The 18981-nt window shown below is 40.1% G+C and overlaps 1 protein-coding gene across 3 annotated transcripts in view; it reads right to left on the bottom strand.

Annotated features, from left to right (window-relative positions):
* Nucleotides 1-18625, bottom strand: part of OSR1 (odd-skipped related transcription factor 1) — a 160780-nt gene extending 142155 nt beyond the window's left edge. Inside the window, exon 1 of one of the 3 annotated variants that reach the window (XM_069580253.1) lies at nucleotides 18433-18625. The gene's annotated coding sequence lies outside the window, so the exon portion shown is untranslated. The remainder of the gene's footprint in view (nucleotides 1-18432) is intronic. The other 2 variants (XM_069580255.1, XM_069580256.1) reach the window with 2 other exon arrangements.
* Nucleotides 18626-18981: the final 356 nt, after the last annotated feature.

Here is an 18981-nt window from a genome sequence, read left to right on the forward strand (position 1 = left end):
GGAGATGGGGCATTGGTGGTAGAATTCCTTGTCCCCCTCTCAGTGATAAAAGACGTCTGCTTTGTATCAGTGCAGAATCCTAGATCCAAAAGAGTTCCAAGCCCTTTGCCCAGATCTTGAAACCTTTTCCTAGGTATGGGGGAGAGGTAAGAAAGGTAACAGTGCTTTATTTCTGTGCATCAGCAATCCTTACCAATGAGCACTCAAGCCCTCGCTCCTGCCCAGTCCCCAGTCTTTCTTTTGAGAACCCACTGGATATTAGTATAAAAGAGTTTGTAAATGAGTGTAAATTCTCTTGTATCTGGGATTCCCAGCTATTCTAAACTATCATATGAATCCATGCTCAGCCTTTTAGAATTCATCAAAATGTCAGTGGTCTTTTCCCCTATTATGGCAGCCACTTCTTCCCCTGGTATGACAATGGTGAAAGAGTTCATGTGTTTCTTCTCCTCGAAGAGACTCCCACTTATGAAATTCTATTTACCTGGCTGCTTTGTTACCTGAACTCTATTATTAATTTAAGAAAATTACTTAGTTTTGGTTTGATTATTTAGTCTTAGCCCATTAATAGAGTCGAAGCAAAGTTATCTTGCAGCTTTCTATATCCTAAGCAGAAGCAGAATTCTAATGTATTCCATACTATTCTATTCTCTTCTATTTCAATGACATCTCAACAATGCTGGAAAATATATTATACACATTCTATTTTATTACACTCAATTAAAAACAACCACAGAAATTGACCACCAAATTTAAAATTTCACAATCCATGAATTAGTTCTGACCTGAAAAAAAAATGGATATAATGGATTGTTAGAATCAAGGTCAAAAATTTCCTCCACACAAAGCATTTATTTCAATAACATTATTGGCATATTATTCATCTCAATACCAGCAGCTCTTCTGTAGTTCTGAAAACAAAGTAGATGCTCAATTATACAAAGGAACAGACTGCATAAGAAAAGTTATAGCTGGATCAAAGTAAGATTTGTAGAAGGGCTAGCAGTATCTAAATCTGTAAGGGCTAATTTACCATTAGAGTTGCTGAATCTAAACCAGGTAACATTCACTCTTATTTAAAAAAAAAAAAAAAAAGATTCTGGGACTTCCCTGGCAGTCCAGTGGTTAAGATGCCACACTTTCAATGCAGGGACTGTGGGTTCAAACCCTAGCCAGAGAGCTAAGATCCCATATGCCATGCAAAGAAAAGAGAAATGAAAATCAGATTCCAATGTCAAAGGACAAACTTACCACCAATGAGGTCTACACACAGAAGTTCCAAAAGTGTTTTGAGAAATACATGCTAAATGAATATTTCCCCAATGTTTCTATTTTGATTGGGATGACACTCTATAGAGATTGTTTTAAGGAACAATGTCTTCATTTCACAACCAGGTCTTATAACACAGGAATTTTGACTAAAGACTAAACTTACAAGGTAAGTGTAACCATAAAGCTAAGAAGAAAGCAACTGGACACATGGTCAAAAGTTAGGATAAAGTTATGGTGGGGTCTGCAGATTTGGAAATCACATGCACACACAGCCAGTTAGTGTAGCTAAGAAAATGGCTACTTAGGGAACCAAGCAGAGGATCCAGTGAAAAGCTTACAGGGAGAGCACAAGCTACTCTGTTTGAGTATGGAATTAAAACGAACAAAGAAGGTGGGGGGGGGGGGGGGGCGGAATGGAGACAAAATGAGAGAGAAAAAGGAGGAAAGGAAATACATGAGATCTGAGGGATATGTTCAGATAAACTTGTTTGAATTCTTATAAAGTGCTCATAATTTTATATATTATCTGTAGCCTTCTATTTTAAACATTTTCTGGCTCTACAAAAGTCACAGACCATGGAGTGGGGCTGACAAATATACCAGGTATCAAGGGTTATATAAACAATCTTTGGTGCCTAATTTACTGTCATGAACATTGTGGGATGCGGGAATCATGATGGCGGCTGGGTGTGGGTATTCTCACTGTCAGCAGGGAAGATTCATTGCCTCCTCCTGATACTGGAACCCCAAGAGCATTTACTAAGACAGATGACTTGGTGACAGATACTCCAGGCTGAAAGTTAATATTTAGCCTGGGAAGATGAAACTTGAGAACATCAGAATGGTGCCCCTTGGTCCCTGGGCCAGTCCCTTGGTCCCTGCTGTCCAGAAGACCGTCTGCAATGATGAAACCAAGAATGAGTCCTAGAGGCCTGGAGTATCACATTCGACATCAGCCTTGGAGGTCAGGAAAGTGACCAGTCATCCTGGCCTCCCTGAATAATTTTGCTTTAGCTAGGCAGTGTATTGAAAGCAGAGACATCACTTTGCCTACAAAAGTCCATATAGTCAAAGCTATGGTTTTTCTCGTAGTCATGTACAGATGTGAGAAGTGGACAGTAAAGAGGGTTGAGTGCCGAAGAAATGATGCTTTTGAACTGTGGTGCTGTAGAAGACTCTTGAGAGTCCCTTGAACAGCAAGGAGGTCAAACCAGTCAATCCTAAAGGAAATCAACCCTGAATATTTACTGAAAGGACTGTTGCTGAAGCTGAAGCTTCAATACTTTGGCCACCCCATGTGGCAGAGCTGACTCATTGGAAAAGACTGTGATGCTGGGAAAGACTGAAGGCAGGAGGAGGTGAGGGCAACAGAGGATGAGATGTTTGTGTGGTGTCACTGATTCAACGGACATGAGTTTGAGCAAACTCTGGAAGATAGTGAAGGACAGGGAAGACTGGCACGCTGCAGTCCATGGAGTGAAATTGAACAACAGCCTGTCACCCATGAAGGGATCAAATCTCTTGGCAGTCTACTTATATTTTTGCCAGTGCCACCTCTTAGGTTAATGGGTTCCAGAAGTGTATTCTGACTCCCCTCTGTCAAAATTATGGTGGTGGTTTGATCATTAAGTCATGTCCAACTTTTGCAATCCCATGGACTGTAGCCTGCCAGGCTCCTCTGTCATGGATTCTTCAGGTAAGAATACTGGAATCGTTTGCCGTTTCCTTCTCCAATATATTTTCCCAACCCAGGGGTCAAACCCAAGTCTCCCACATTGCAAGTGGATTCTTTACCATCTGACCCACCAGGGAAGCCCAAGAATATTAGAGTCAGTAGCCTATCCCTTCTCCAGAGTATCTTCCCAACCCAGGAATCAAATCCGGGTCTCCTGTGTTGCAGGCAGATTCTTTACCAGCTGAGATAGCAGGGAAGACTATGGAAATTATAATTCCCTTTTATGTACTCTAAATCTACCACTTTTGAATATCTAGCATTTGTGTTTATTGAACAAATCTCAGTTTATCCTCTTGATCCCATCATGACTTGATAAGCTTTGTTTTTATCCAAACACAGCCTTATCTTTCCAAATGAAAGATCTTTTTGTTGAAGATTGAATCTTTACAGCTATCTCTTTTCCTACCACTTCCTCAATCTGTTAAACTGTCTGTGCGTATTAAAAAAAAAAAAAACAGGGGTGGGGGGATCCTAATGACATAAGCTAACATTCTCTTGATAGCCATAGCTACCCTACCCTACCCTTTTCTATTTCTCCATGGAATTGAATTGAGCAACATTTTTTTGCTCAGCTTCAGTATGGAAGGTATCTGATTACAGCAATGACTTTCTCTTAAACTGAGAAAGCAAAACTGTTACTCTCTTATCAAATTAAGTCATCCTTTAATCTCTGATAATGAGATTCAGATTGAACCAATGCCTTCGGTGTGATCTAGTCCTTTGAGAAAACAGTATTACCTCTGGATATTTAGGTAACAGAACCAGCAGATGTACTGGGTATTATCTTTCAGAGCAGTCCCTCTGAAGGAGGCTACATGCCTATGCCAGTGACCTTTCCTTAGCACAGAACACATCTGAAATCACACTTTTGGAAATTCCTTTAGAACCGCTGTGTCAATTAAACTAGCAGGAAATCCCATTGCTTCATCATCGTACTTCATTTTTTACTAAGATGTAAAATAGCACTTAGATTTCAGAGTTCATTTTTCATCCAGTTTCCAAATGAATTGGCCAGTTCTTTTTTTTTTTTTTTTTAACCCACCTTCAAGTAGGTCACCATTGAGGACTAACCCTTCTTAGTAAGCCTGCCATAGGCACGTCCATCAGCAACCATCCCTGGGAACCTCGAGTAAATAGTCTCTGTGCTGCCAGGAATGTAGGCACCCATAAGCGAGATCCCAGCTCTTAAAGAGCTTGTAGTCCAAGTAGAAGCAAAACACAGGAACAATATGAAAAATGCTGGATGAGTAAGACACAAGAGCTGAGATGAGTCTGGGCTAAAGTTAAATGGTAGCAAGAGGAACGGGACTCATGCTTAGCCCAGAAGGACTAGTAGAGCTGGATGTGTGTGCATATTCTTCACTGGGCCAAGAATTCACGTAAATTGCAGAGATCACTTCAGCTAAAAGAAACACAAGTGGGAGACAAGTTCCGCTTCTGAACTTCCGAAATGTCATTTTGCCTCTTGAATTCTCCTTTTAATCATAGTACCCAACCTTCTGCTTCAAAATGGTCGCCTAAACACCTGGACTTCCTTCCTTCTTTCCTCTAACCCAGTGAGATGACTTGAAATACTGGCATGCATACTGTTATTTGGCACCTGGAGTAGTCTTTTAATACTCCCTTTTCCTTTATGACAAAATTACTTTCAGTAACAGTCACTGTTTCCTTGGATTGGACCATAGCTTAAAACAAAGAATTAATTTATAAACACGAAACTTCCATTTCAAGATACTATGGTAATTTAATAAAAGATTTCATGCACAAACTACAGTTTGCACTTACAATAAAAGATGTTCTGCCTCACAGTTTGCTCTGTATATCATTGTTTTAAATTGAAACACAAATAAAGCTCGGAATGGTCACACAGAATGAGACAATGGAAGTTACTCAAGCTCTGTTTCTTTATCTTCACAATACTGCCCTGTCAATGCTTATTTCCAATCTACTGGTTAAATGCAGGAATATGTAGTACCACAGGAATTGGAAACACAAGTGACGCCAAAATCACAAATGATTCCAAAACTTTATAAACTTACTCTTGAAACAAACATGTGTAGCTGTGTCCATTTGTGTTGGAACCAACTATATAACTGGGAGGTTTCCAAATTAACTTCTCTGTAGAATCCAATGTTTGTTAGACAATAGTAGTAAAAATGTGCTTATTTGAAACATACATATATTTTATTAAGACTCTACAGTACCAATGAAATTGTTTAGAACTTTTTTTTTTCTTAAGATACTTTTTTAGGGGGTAGGGAGAACATTTTATCACTGATCTTGGTGATAATGAAAACCAGACTTTCTTTGGGTTGGTTTTTATTATTGTTTATAAATTCTCTACGGCAATGTACCACTGTTGCCTACACCCTGAAAGGAGCTTTCCAACTTCCCCATTTTTAGTGTGCCACTGCAGTAAAATACAGAAGGGAAAAACCCATTAAAAGCACTGGAAATGGAAGTAATGGTTATTCTTTTAGAAATCCTAGACAACAGGATCATACTGCCTAATAAACTAGGATGCAGGAAGCCACGCCTCAGAGCAGGTAGAAGAGGAAGGCTGCCACATGCAGTTTTTCGTGGCAGAGTGTCTGGGGTGAGCAGGAGTGGAGGGGATGGAAGGGGAGGCTGAAGCAGTGAATGAAGAGCCTGTGCGAGTCTGCTGAATCAGCCTGACCCCACCCTTTCTCCAATCACCATGCCCCGAGCAGCAGCAGTGTCTTCCCCTGGATCATAGACCTGAGATGTGCTCCCAAAGGAATTCAGCAATGTGCCTAGGAGGGCTCTGTGGTCCACGTGAGAGTGGATACCCATCACTGACTTTCTTATCAAGTCCCAGCTGAGGTGGCAGGAGAAAGCCTGACAGCCAAGATCCCCAAAATCTGAATCGCCATCTCCTTCTGGAAAGGGGCGCCAAACCACAGAGGAAATCCTGGATCTGCTTTTATTAATCAACCTAGTTATTCCTTCTTAAATATGAACTGCAGTCAAGACTTCTGGGAAACTTACAAAGATCCAGCTCTTCAAAACAGAAGGAACAGAACAGAAGCAAATACTGAGAAACAAGCAGAAGGTAACCTAAAAAAAAGAGAAACAGACACCCAAAGAACTCTAATGAATAGCCTCAGAGAGGCTTAAGGGAGGGCTTCCATAAAACAAGAGTGGTGATTATTTTTTTAAAAAGACGTCATCAGAGAACAAGAATGAGTTCATGGAAATGAAAACACATTATTTCATACAAGGGCTGAAAGTTCAAGAAAACTTTCAGAACATAGGTTTCTTAAAAAGACAAAGAGAAACTATAAATGACAACTGTATGTTTAACATGTCAATGTTCTATTTTTCTCAAAATACTTGTTATTCAACCAGTGAAAATACTAATTTTGGTGAGAGATATATAAGAATTTAAGAAACAAAGCACTGCTATACAATTCTTTATATGTCTGTACTTTATCAAAGAATCAGAGAAGATTAGTGCTTTTTAAAAAGGGTGGAAATCAAGTAGATCAGTAGTTTTTAAACAGTTATTCCATTGAGGACTAGAATCTGACAACGTTTTCTCAGCAGGTTTAAAGGGAAACTGAGTGAACAAAGCCCCGTGTCCTTACATCTAGTTTAAACAGGGTGGTTTTTGTTTCATCTGGTTTTTCCACTGGGATTCTATGTAAAAATTCATTTGTAAAGCAGTTATTTGCTGCAGAGCTTGGTGAGGCATACAGCATTCATACTTGAGTGTTTCCCGTTCAGATTACATTTTAAAAACATTTGTTCATTTATGTAGAAATACTAAGCAGTATGTAAAGAGGGCAGAAAAGCAGGACCACTGGTAGTGAGGCTCAACCTCTGCTCTGTCATCCCAGGCATCTTGAATGGGGCCCAAACTTGCAGTGCAACAGAACAAAAGCCCTGCACTAAACCAGATTCCTCCTCATTAGAAGGGTTTATCCTCCATCTGTTGTTTCTTAGGCAAGCTCCTCGGGAATCTCACCCAATATCCCAAATGGCTGACTCTGAGATCACATATGGTCCTCTTCCTGAGAGGAGTTCTGATACATTCAGTTTTCTCCATTTTATTTTATTTCCATCACTGTTTTAACACCTCATATAGATGGCTATCCCGAGCAGCTTTTCAGCTGGCCAGCCCTGTTATGTGGCTCAGTGCATTTAACAGAAACATTTGATAACCGCTCATCAAAATCAAACCTCTCATTTGCAACGGACGAAAATGAGATCTGGAAGACAGAACCACTTAACCAAGGTTCTAGGTGTTCCCATTAGAGTCAACATAATTGTCACACTTTCTAATAGTTCCACTCAGGTATGTTTTTCCTTCTCAAATGGATGTCAGCTACCTTGATTAAAGCTCATGGCTTAGATTCTTTTTCTAACTCCTTCAGCACCATATTAAGAATAAAACAGGGGTCCAAGAAATAGGGCTTCCCAGGTGGCATGGTGAAGAATCCGCCTACCAATGCAGGAGGTGTAAGAGATGTTAAGTTTGATCCCTATGTTTCTCTTACATCTCCTGGAGGCTGGGAAGATCCCTCTGCTGGAGTAGAGAATGTCAAAGGAGTACTTGGTGGCAGATTTTTAAAATATATATGTGTTTATTCTGCTGTGTCAGGTCTTAGCTGCGTCAGGCACAGGGGATCTTCGTGCAACAGGTGAGATCTTTAGTTGCAGCACACAGATTCTCTCATCGTGGCGTGCAGGTTTCGTGGCTGCATGGCACTGAAATGCCTTGATTGCATTCTCAACCATCAGTTGCAAAGATTCTCAACCACTGGACCACCAGGGAAGTTTCGGCAATTTTTAAGTTGGCTTTTAGAGAGAAAACAGACCTCCACTTTCAAGTAGTATTCAGCAGGATGTGGTAGCCCAACATTTTTGTTGCAACAATTTGGGGTAATATAGAAAAATAATATAAAATAATGCTTTTGAAGACATTGATAACCATAGAACCAAAAATAGCAAAATTGTCTAAATTTCCAGAGAAGAAAAATGTCCTCTCTGGGGCTGGCTGACAAATGCTGGCTATTTTCTATGCAAGTGGCATTTGCCACTCATGTGCTCAGAGAGGTAGAGGTCATTTACTAAGAGAAAGACAAACCAGATGAAATCTGATAGTTGCACAGACTATGTTGAAGGATTGAAATATAGTCAAGCCCCATGTTTCCCACCACTTTTACCAATAAGACATCTTGATGAGGTTTGGGGAAACACAAAGGCTGGCAATGAAATCGACAAGCACCACCCCCCTACGCTGGCAAGTACTGATGGAGGGAACTGGTTGAAAGGGGACACTAGGGAAATGTTGGTGGTGATGAGTATATCCTAGAACTTGTTTTGAGGGTGATTACACAAATGCGTCTATGCTGATGAAGCCTGCAGTTCTCTTCCTGTCAAGGGAAAGACCCAGTTCTTTCCTCTATTACTCTCACATGGAAGATTTCACTTCTATTTTTCTTTTTACTTACATTTTATTGGAGTATAGTTGCTTTACAATGTTTGTTTAATTTCCGCTATACAGAAAACTGAATCAGCTATACGTACACATATTGTGCTCAGTCGTTCAGTTACATCCGACTTTTTGCTGCCCCATAGATTGTAGCCCACCAGGTTCCTCTGTCCATGGAATTCTCCAGGCAAGAATACTGGAGTGGGGTGCCATTTCCTACTCCAGTGGATCTTCCTAACCCACAGATGAAATCTGCGTCTCCTGCATTGGCAGGCAAATTCCATACCATTAGAGGCACCTGGGAAGTCCCAAATATATATATATATCCCCCCCTCTTTTGGATTTCTTTCCCATTTAGGACACCACAGAGAACACTTCACCTCTGACCCTGAAGACACAGTAATGAGGGACAGAGAGACTGGGGAAGATTGCTCTGGGCATGTGGCATTTGAGTTGTCATTAAAGAGAAGAATGGAGAGGCTATACTACTCTTTAGGAAAAGCAAGGGGCCTGGGGGGCAGGGGACTGTTGCCTCTCAGGAACAAAATGGAGATCAGTGAAGATCAAGGGAGGAAGTGGCAGGAGTTGGGTTGGAGAGAACAGCAGGAGGCAGATTTTGCAGGCGCTTGTAGTCCATCATAAAGTATAGATTGTTCTTTTTTTTATTTATAAGGGGAAGTAATTGAAGGTTTATAAGCAGAGAAGCAACATGATAGGACCTATGTTTTAGACAAAGTTTAAGATTAGTGTGGAGGAGAGAAAACAATTAAGAGGCGATCACGGTGGAGAGCAGACAGTGGCATGGGTGTGGGTGACAGTGGTGTTGTTGGGGATCAGTGGAGATGTGAGCAACAGGAATGACCTTCTCGTTTGCTAATGAACAGATGTGTAGAATAGAAGAAAGTCTGCCTCCTCATTCATCAACTACTCGATTCCCTAGACCTCTAATACATCACCTTCTCCCAGTTTTCTTGTATTTTGCAGATTTCAAGGAAGTACGTCAAGACTGTATATTGTCACCCTGTTTATTTAATGTAAATGCAGAGTACATTATGTGAAATGCCGGGCTGGATGAAGCACAAGCTGGAATCAATATTGTTGGGAGAAATATCAATAACCTCAGATACGCAGAACACCACCCTTATGGCAGAAAGCTAAGAGGAACTGAAGAGCCTCTTGAGAGTGAAAGAGGAGAGTGAAAAAGCTGGCTTAAAATTCATCATTCAAAAAGCTAAGACCAAGGCATCTGGTCCCATTACTTCATGGCAAATAGATGGAAAAACAACGGAAACAGTGACAGACGTTATTTTCTTGGGCTCCAAAATCACTGCAGATGGTGACTGCAGCCATGAAATTAAAGAACACTGGCTCCTTGGAAGAAAAGCTATGACCAACCTAGACAGCATATTAAAAAGCAGAGACCTTTGTCCATCTAGTAAAAGCTATGGTTTTTCCAGTAGTCATATATGGATGTGAGAATTGAACTATAAAGAAAGCTGAGCACCAAAGAATTGATGCTTTTGAACTGCGGTGTTGGAGAAGACTCTTGAGAGTCCCTTCAACTGCAAGGAGATCAAACCAGTCAATCCTAAAGGAAATCAGTCCTGAATATTCGTAGGAGGGACTGACGTTGAAGCTGAAACTCCAATAATTTGGCCACCTGATGCAAAGGACTGACTCACTGGAAAAGACCCTGATGCTGGGAAAGATTGAACGCAGGAGGAGAAGAAAACGACAGAGGATGAGATGGTTGGATAGCATCACTGACTCGATGGACATGAGTTTGAGTAAGCCCTGTGAGTTGGTGATGGACAGGGAAGCCTGTCGTGCTGCAGTCCGTGAGGTCACAAAGAGTCAGACATGACTGAGCGACTGAACTGAACTTCTCTTATTCTCATTCTTCTGTTATACCCTAAATACCTTCCTTGAATTCTTCTCTCATCTACCCATTCCCTCATATTCTCCAAAATGTCTGGTCTGGTCCCTTTTCCTCTTCCTTCTACAAATTTTCCCTGAGTTTCTGAAACAGAAGCAGCAGCTCTTTGACTGCCTCAAGTCCCAAATGTGTACCTCTAGCTCAGACCACTTCCTGATAACAGACCTAATTACCCATTAGATATCACCACTTGAATGGCACACCAAGAGCTTCAAATTCAACATGTACTTCAACTAAGTCCACTTCTCAACTTTCCCCTAAATTCCCTCTACTGCTTAACAATATAACTTTTCATCTAATCATCCAAGCCAGAAACTTGAGGGCTATTCTCATTTTTTCTCATGTAATATCGAGTCAGTCACAATTGTCTTACCAGTTTCCCCCCTTAATACCATCCATGTCTTTTCCCAGCATCCATCTTCATGGTTACTTCCCTAATTCAGATATTTGTCCTTTCTTGTATAGGTTCTTTCAAATATTTCAGCTAATTTCTCTTTCTCAGTCCTATCTCTTCTAGTCCAATCTACGCTCTTCCTGTTGAGTGGTCCATTACACAATCCTTTCTTACTTTTTCTCAGCTTAGTTCTGTTCCCTCTGAGATCAAATGCAAGTTGCTTATATGGTCCACCAGACTATCTGTAATCTATACCCTGCTTGTAGCACTCACCTCATCTCCTGCTACTTTTCAATACACGCTATATGCCACAGTTATGCTGAACTGTTGACTTTCTCCAAATTGTCCATATTGTTCTATGCCTGAAGAGGCAGCCCAAACATTTCCTTCTCTAGAAGTCTCCATCCACCCTCACAGATTTGATCAATTTCTTCTTCATTTCAAAATTTTACTTTGGGCATTTCTCCTGCATACAACTAGTTTTACACCATACAACAAATAATTGTGTGAATGTTGTCTTTTATTCCCATTCCCCAGCTCCTTAATCTTCCCACATCCCTCCCACAGGCAACTGCATGTTAACTCTGTGTCTTTATGATGCATCCATGTTGCTATGTTGCAGCAAGCATGTTGCTTCTAACAGTTCACTCATAATATCCCAAGGCCCTCACACCCGCCACATTTTATCCATATATTCTCCAACTGATGCACAACCAGAATGCCTTCAGTTCTTTGCTGCCGTACTAAGGTGCCAACGAAAATACTTATCAATGCTTCTCTCTTCTGTAAATCAGCTGTAATTTGGCCTGCTAAGTATACGTACAATCCAGATAGACAGATTTTTAAAAAGCCTCATTTTTCAAATCAGACAAGCCACCTTTTGCTTCATTCTGACTCATAAGTCATCAGCTGCCTGATACACCCATCGTTTTTAGGTTAGTTAGCACATTGAATCTCCCAAGCTGATTAACTGGTTAACTCCAGTTTTTGCACCTGCAGAGCAGTGACCCCTGCAAGATATCCATTCTCTGACATCTCTTTAATTTTATTAGTGGTTTATGGACAAAATCACTTGACTGAAAACTTTTTCAAGTTTAAGTTATTTGGATTCACAAGAGCATTTTTCTCCCTATTATAAATCAATGAACCCAGTCAAGATTAACTGCCTACACGTGAGCTTCAAAAGAGACTCTGTGGCCAGACAGAGTTGAAAGAAACACATAATTCCATAACACACTAAATACAATCTGATCAAAGTTATTGGACCTGGTTCCTTAATGCTCTACTTCCTCATTGTCATACAATCTGATTTCAAGTAGTCTGAATCTAAAACAGATACTGCTGCTGCTGCTGCTAAGTAGACCTCAAAAACTCTTCTTTTGGAAAAAAAAAAAATCATCATTTCTGTATCCTGGCTGGTCAACATGTGTAGTTAGACAAATCTAAACTAAACTCTGAGCTAAAAATCCCTAAAACTAATTTGTAAAATTCCATATGTTTTAGGAGTTAAAGCAAAAAGAAATACCGCTAATGAAGCAATTCAAACAAGAACAATTTATATACAGAATAATCATGGAATCCTGGAAGCAAAAGGAACCATAAATCCTTTAGATATTATAGAGTGAGGAGGGGATGTTTAAGCTCTTGGAATTCAGAGGAGGTGCCAAGGGGCATTTATGTGAGAGTTGAGAAAACCAAGAGAGTGGGACTCCCCAAAGCACTCCTCTTATTTTGTTGTATATTTTTAAATTTTCTGCTTTTATATAAGAGGTGATTTGAAAAAAAAAGCTCCACTCCTTAAAAAGAAGTTGAAAGTCACCAATCTAGCTGAGTCTTTCACACAAATCAGTTCTGTCTATGACATCCTTGACAAGCAGTAATCCAATACCTGCTTAAACACTGTTGCCATTGTGAGTTCACTAAAGCTGAGGCCAAGCATTCCCACATTGGATATCTAAGGTTCTTGGGAAGGTCCTCCCTTCTGGAGTGCCAAATTTTACCTCTCTATAAATTCTAAGCCCTGGTTATGTCCTCTGGGGTAATACAAAATTTCTATCTATTAGATCTGACCTCCACATCCCTTCAGACCTTGAAGCATGCTATTTTTTTTTTCACATTACACATCTTATTTACATATTAAGACTCACTTCAATCTCAAAATCACACATCCATGCACCTATTTTCCTTTTGTTGATTTCACTTAAACTTAAATGCCTGTTTTATTAAACAAAGACTATAAATAAATATTTACCATGTATGTTATATGTAACACACACGAACAGCTTTTAACAGAAATTCATCCACCCTTGTCCCCCCCGAAGTTTATTGTAAATACATGTATCAATCTAATGTAAAATAATCTGAAAAGGATTATTACATATTATACACACACACATATACACACACATATATGTAAGTGAATTTCTGTGCTGTACACCTGAAACTAACACAATATTGTAAATCAATTTAAAAAGTTATACTCCCATTTAAAAAAGCTTTTACAAAGAAAGTTTTTGGAACAACAACAACAATACAGGTATCAAAAAAATCCTGGGTATGTTTTGATACTACTTGCTGTCAGCATCCACAATACTGCAATAAACACAATTTGTAACAACATTCACTATACATGCCCCTTTAGATAATTGAAGCTGCAGCTCCTTTACTAAGCAAGATGGACTGAGCAAGCCATTTCTGTTTTTCTTTCTTGAGAGTTCTACTTTTCAGAGAAACATGCTTCCACAGCCATCTGACATTTCTTGCCATGCTTTTATCTTGTAAACCTAAATTCTATTTTAAGTGTTCCAGGTTAAAGCTTAAATGATAGTGACTTAACAAGAGGAAAAAATTGTACTGCATTTTTCTCCTGCTATCTGAAAACATAATGGGTGTACAGATATTGAATATATTCTTACACATATGAGGGTCATGCTTACCAGCTAGAATTCTATCTAATGAATGGGTATATTTTGTTATGATATTTAATGAAGATATGAACATGAGTAGAAGGTTGTTAATTTAAGGCAGGTGTGAGATTCACTAAAATTAATTACTGTCTGGTGGTTATGGAAGCCTTGTATTTTTTTTAGATAGTAATCATTAGACATTTTAGCTCTGGAAGTCCAGCTTCAATGTTGCACAAATTTTGCCATTCTGCTAACACTGGTATATTCTGTGCATCCATCATTCTCCTAGAATTACTTATTCATTAATATTAATTTTTGTTACACATCTAACTGGCAGAAAAGTGTCTTTTGTACTTAAGCCCACATTCTACTTTCAGGATACATACTTTGTTTTTATAATTTGTCTGTGGATATTGCCATCTTTTCCTGTGATGTGAACTATTAAATATGCCTGTTTTTTTGCACGCTAACCAGATCCACTTCCTTTAAATGTGTAGCTTTTAAATCATAAGTAAAACATCTCATTTTCTCCATGTTACTTGCTTCCTTGCCTTTGTCAACATAGCGCTTGAGATTTGGTCATTGTCTTTCTGTCTCCACTGCTACACAAATATGCACCTGGATGTGGATTACAGCTTCCTTTATTATCCTGGTACCCCCGGAGCATGGACCCAGCACATCATACTATGCACTCACTCTCAATTCATTGGCAAATTCAAGGCAAGACATGATTTTCTACACAAGAACTAAAAGATGATAAGCAATAAAAACAGACACTAAACTCTAAGCCTTAAATAGGCCTATCAGTCACAAGCAAAAATTCTCACTTTTCCAAAATCCACACTCAGGGCCCTTCAAAACCGCCCATTCTTCAAGACACGTAGAACAGTCAGCAAGGCCACCTGAGGACTATGATGAGACAAGTGCTTTTAAAATGTGTTCTCCATCAATACAAACCAAATCAAGAACTAAAAGTCAGTGAAAACCCAGCCATACAATTTCACTGGCAAGATCGAGACCTCTGATAGGGCCCTCTCAAAAGAACAGACTGTTTGGGCACCTGCGGGGACAGAGTGCCAGCACCATGGAGTGCTGTAACCAGTAGACCCATTTGAGGAGTCAGGATCAGATGCCAAGACAGGTGGGAAAATAAAGAGTAGGTGTTTGACTCCTGGCCTTGCTGGACGAAGGAAAAGCGTAGCTATCCAGTTGATTGTGGGTGGTGACACTTTGAGAAAATTAGAAACAAAATCAGACTGTTTAAAGCCTCAAGTGGTAGGGAACCTTGGAGAAAGAAGGTGTGAGCTCCATAAAAAGCCAAAGGTAAAGGAAACAAATTATACCCCGGAAAAAGCCACTTGGCTCCTTCCATTTTGAAAACGCTGGCAGACTAGAGTGTTAGAGAATGAAACTCAAATGCCGTGCATGGTAACTCTCCAACCCAGGGTCCACAGAACAAACCTTCACCTGCACACACATGCACCACACACACACATATAAAATCCTGTTTAGTTTGAAAAGAAGCCTGCCAACCCTGGATGAAAAGCATTCTCAATGGCCTTGAGGAGGCAGCTGTCAGAGTGTGAGAGCTTGTAGCTGGGGACCTAGCTCTGGCAGCAGATGTTGAGCAAGATCAGCAGCAACATCACCCTTCACTTCACTGAATGTCATTCCGTCCATGGCTTCAGTTCTCGCCAGTGTGACAATGACTACCAAGGTCACGTGTTCAGCTGTGACCTCTCCCCTGAGCTTTAGTCCCACGTATCCAATGTCTACTCTATGTCTGCACAAAGATGGCACAAGGGTATCTCAACATCCACATGTGCAAATTGAACCTGTCATCTTTCCTCACACCTGGTCCTCTTCCAGAATGCCTGTCAGGAGATGGCTCCCTCATCTATTTAGTTGTAGAAGCCAAAACCCAAGAGTCACTGTGCATGCATCCTGTGCTCTGCTGTGCTTAGTTGCTCTGTTGTGTCTGACTCTTTGCGACCCCATGGACTGTAGCCCACCAGGCTCCTCTGTCCATGGGGATTCTCTGGGCAAAAATACTGGAGTTGATTGCCATGCCCTCCTCCAGGGAATCTTCCCAACCCAGTGATCAAACCCAGGTCTCCTGCATTGCAGGCAGATTCTTTACTGTTTGAGCCACCTAACTGCTGAATTTTTAGCATCAAGCTTCATCAGTCTTCACCAAGCTCTCCATTCTGTCCACTTATCTTCATTCATTTTCTACCATCACCTTAGTCTTTCTTAGTTACCATCTTGTTTCATCTTGACTACTATTCTAGCCTCCTAACAGGCATCTCACACTCACTCTTAACACTCCAGACTGTTCCTTATATAAAGCTTTATAAATCCTTTCATGTTTTTCCATTGCTCTTAGGCTAAGGAGCAGAATTATTACCCTGGCCACAAAGATTTTAATAGTCTGATCCCTACATACTCAGTATCAGCAGTATCAGCAGAACTCTACTTCTTATTCTAACTTCACACCATACAATTTCTTTCACCTCTTGAAACACATTGTCTCTTCCTGGAACAGAATCTTTGCTGTAACAATTGCTTCTTCTTAAAATTCTCTTCTGAGCTGACCCATTCTCACTCTTCAAATACCACCTTAAATGTCACTTCCTTAGGAAAGCTTCCTGGCAATCCACTCAAACTGCATTGCATCCCCTTTTTATGCTATCATAGAACTTCATACATTTCCTTCCTAGCACTTCTGATAGTAGAGGAATATGTGTCCTTTTGTTTCACATTTATTTCCCCTTCCAGGTAGACTATAAGTTCCATAGGTAAGGTGACCACTACTATTTTTGTTTTTGTTTGTTTTTAATCACTGTGGACAACTCTGTTCCCCAAGACCCAGATACTACTCAAGTCACAGGCATTCAATTAATATTTTTCTACTGTATTAAGGAATAAATGGAAACTGATGCCCAAAGGCTCCATGTGTAAAAAAGCCAGTGGGCTGCCATCCCCTCGTTCATTCACATAGTAGCTCTTGTTTGAATACTGAACACTGGCTGACCACCTGATGGCTTGTTGGCTGAGACTATATTGATGGACTGAGCAAGTTTGATCTGTGCACATCAATTTGGGCCATAGGGAACCCTAGCCAAGTGGTTAATAACCTATCTTTCTTCATCTTACCCTTCTTCAGTGCCCAGCTGGGTCAACACAGTCAAGCCACAGAGTGATAAAGCCTGATCCAGCTCCTTATGTCTAAGCTTAGGGAGGTTATGGTGGTCTTGGCCTGGAGGGGAGGAAAGGGGACTTGACCTCCACACCTGCCTCAACAACGAGGTCGATTACAACTGACCTGTGGAGCGTCTATGCCTGTAAAGATGTGAGCGAGAGACCTGGTTCTGTGGGTCAGAGGTCATCCTTAAGAGGGTACAAGAGCTAGTTGTGCCAATAAGGGCAGGACTCCTAATTTCTTGCTTGACATCCCACATGTGAGCCACCTCCTCAGTGACATTTCTCCTTTCCACACCATGACAGGAAGCTACCTGGATAACTCAGGCCACAACCTTTCTATTATGAAGGAGTTTGGACTAGTACAGTCTCAAGAAACTTCTTAAGTTGGATATAAAATAGGTTCACCTGATAACTACATCATCTTCTACATGAGGAATATTTAAAGTCGCAAGTGTCTAGGCTGAGCTGAGATAAGAACCCATAAAATGCATGAAAAGATCCAAATGACTAGTGTCTGCAAATGAATCCCAAAAATATTTTCTACACTCTTTTGGTATGTCTAGGTCTGATCAAATCAGGAAAACCAGATGTTAAGAGAGAGAAGAAAGAAAAAAAAAAAAAGGAAAGAAAGCACCACAAACAAACTGTCTGATGATTTTACAAAAACAAAAATGAAATTAGATCATTCATTTCTCAAAATTCCACAGTGCCAATTCTGATCTAAGTGGGTCTGCTTATCTGAAATTCTACAATGATCATAGTTAAGGCCAAATCCCCTTTACACAGAAGATGTAGAGAGTTTGCTTTATTTTGGTAATAACATTAACTAATACACTGGAGCATTTTAGAATTTATAAATCATGGTCACATGCATTCTATCACTGGGGCTGTTCAAAATTCTGGGAGGTTGTATGAGAACATGTTATTGCCATGTTAATAGTGCAACTGAGCAAACTAAGACTCAGAGAATTTTACAAAGGATAGTGTATTACTTTTACACCTGAGACTTAACAGCCAAATCCTGTCCTCTTTCCATTGCTCCACACTACTACATTTTCTTTGTTTTATTGTACTGTTTAAAAATAGCCATTGATTGAGCTTAAAAAAAATCTGTCAAATATGTACATTTGTATTATGAAAATAATGATTTATCAAAATTATCACCAAACAAAAGTTATCAACTTTCTGCATTTTTCCACTGTTTTATAATTCAGTGTTAATTTGGTCTACATAGAGCTTATAATAAAAACAACAACTCCTGTTACAGAAATGTGAACTATGAAACCTAAATCTGGTCTGTTTCTACTTCTGTGTGTTTGGGAGATAAGTTAATAGTTCCCGGCCAGTAAGTTTCCATTTCGGTTCGTTTAAAAAGGTTACGCCACTGTTTTCTTTCTAAGATGAATTTTTGCATTTTCATTTTTAAAAATATTTTTATTCATCAAGCAACTGATCAAAAAATATTTACTCTCAGTCCTATGCTGGTATCTGAGGCAGACATGGTTGGATAAGGGCCATTGTACTCACCAGTTGTTTAGAATGGCATGGGAGGCTGGGCACACCAGAAGCCAGCAGCAAACAGCAGGTCCACGGGTACCAACATATTAGGGCATCGATGCTGAGTACAGGGAAGGGAGAGGGTGAGCGTAGAGTCAGCAGTGCTGCAGGAGAGAGGAACTAAGCTATTTGTGGAAGTTAGAATCTCAGCCACTTGCTGAGCGAGAACAGAAGTGCCCAGCAAATATATAACCCCGACACTGGGACTTGAGCCATTAGGTCAGTTTTGTTCTCATTGTTACTTCCGTTATCTTCCTTTACTATCTGAAGGATGGCTGAGGGCTACAGAAGATGACCTTGGACAACATTCCTTTTCATTGGCTGACTATAAAACATTTTCTTTTACAACACTTCTACTTCCAAAATACATAGGTAATTATCTTCTCATTCACTCTCCCGACCAGGCCCAAAAAGTGGGGCAAAGCAGGTTATGTCTCTTCTCACAGGGAAGCTGACATTCTGGGAATATGCACTTGCATGTTGCCATCAGGGGGACAAGCTCCCTTCTTGTTTTCTTTC

This window comes from Ovis canadensis, chromosome 3 (genome assembly GCF_042477335.2).
Source record: "Ovis canadensis isolate MfBH-ARS-UI-01 breed Bighorn chromosome 3, ARS-UI_OviCan_v2, whole genome shotgun sequence".
Classification (NCBI taxonomy): Eukaryota; Metazoa; Chordata; class Mammalia; order Artiodactyla; family Bovidae; genus Ovis; species Ovis canadensis.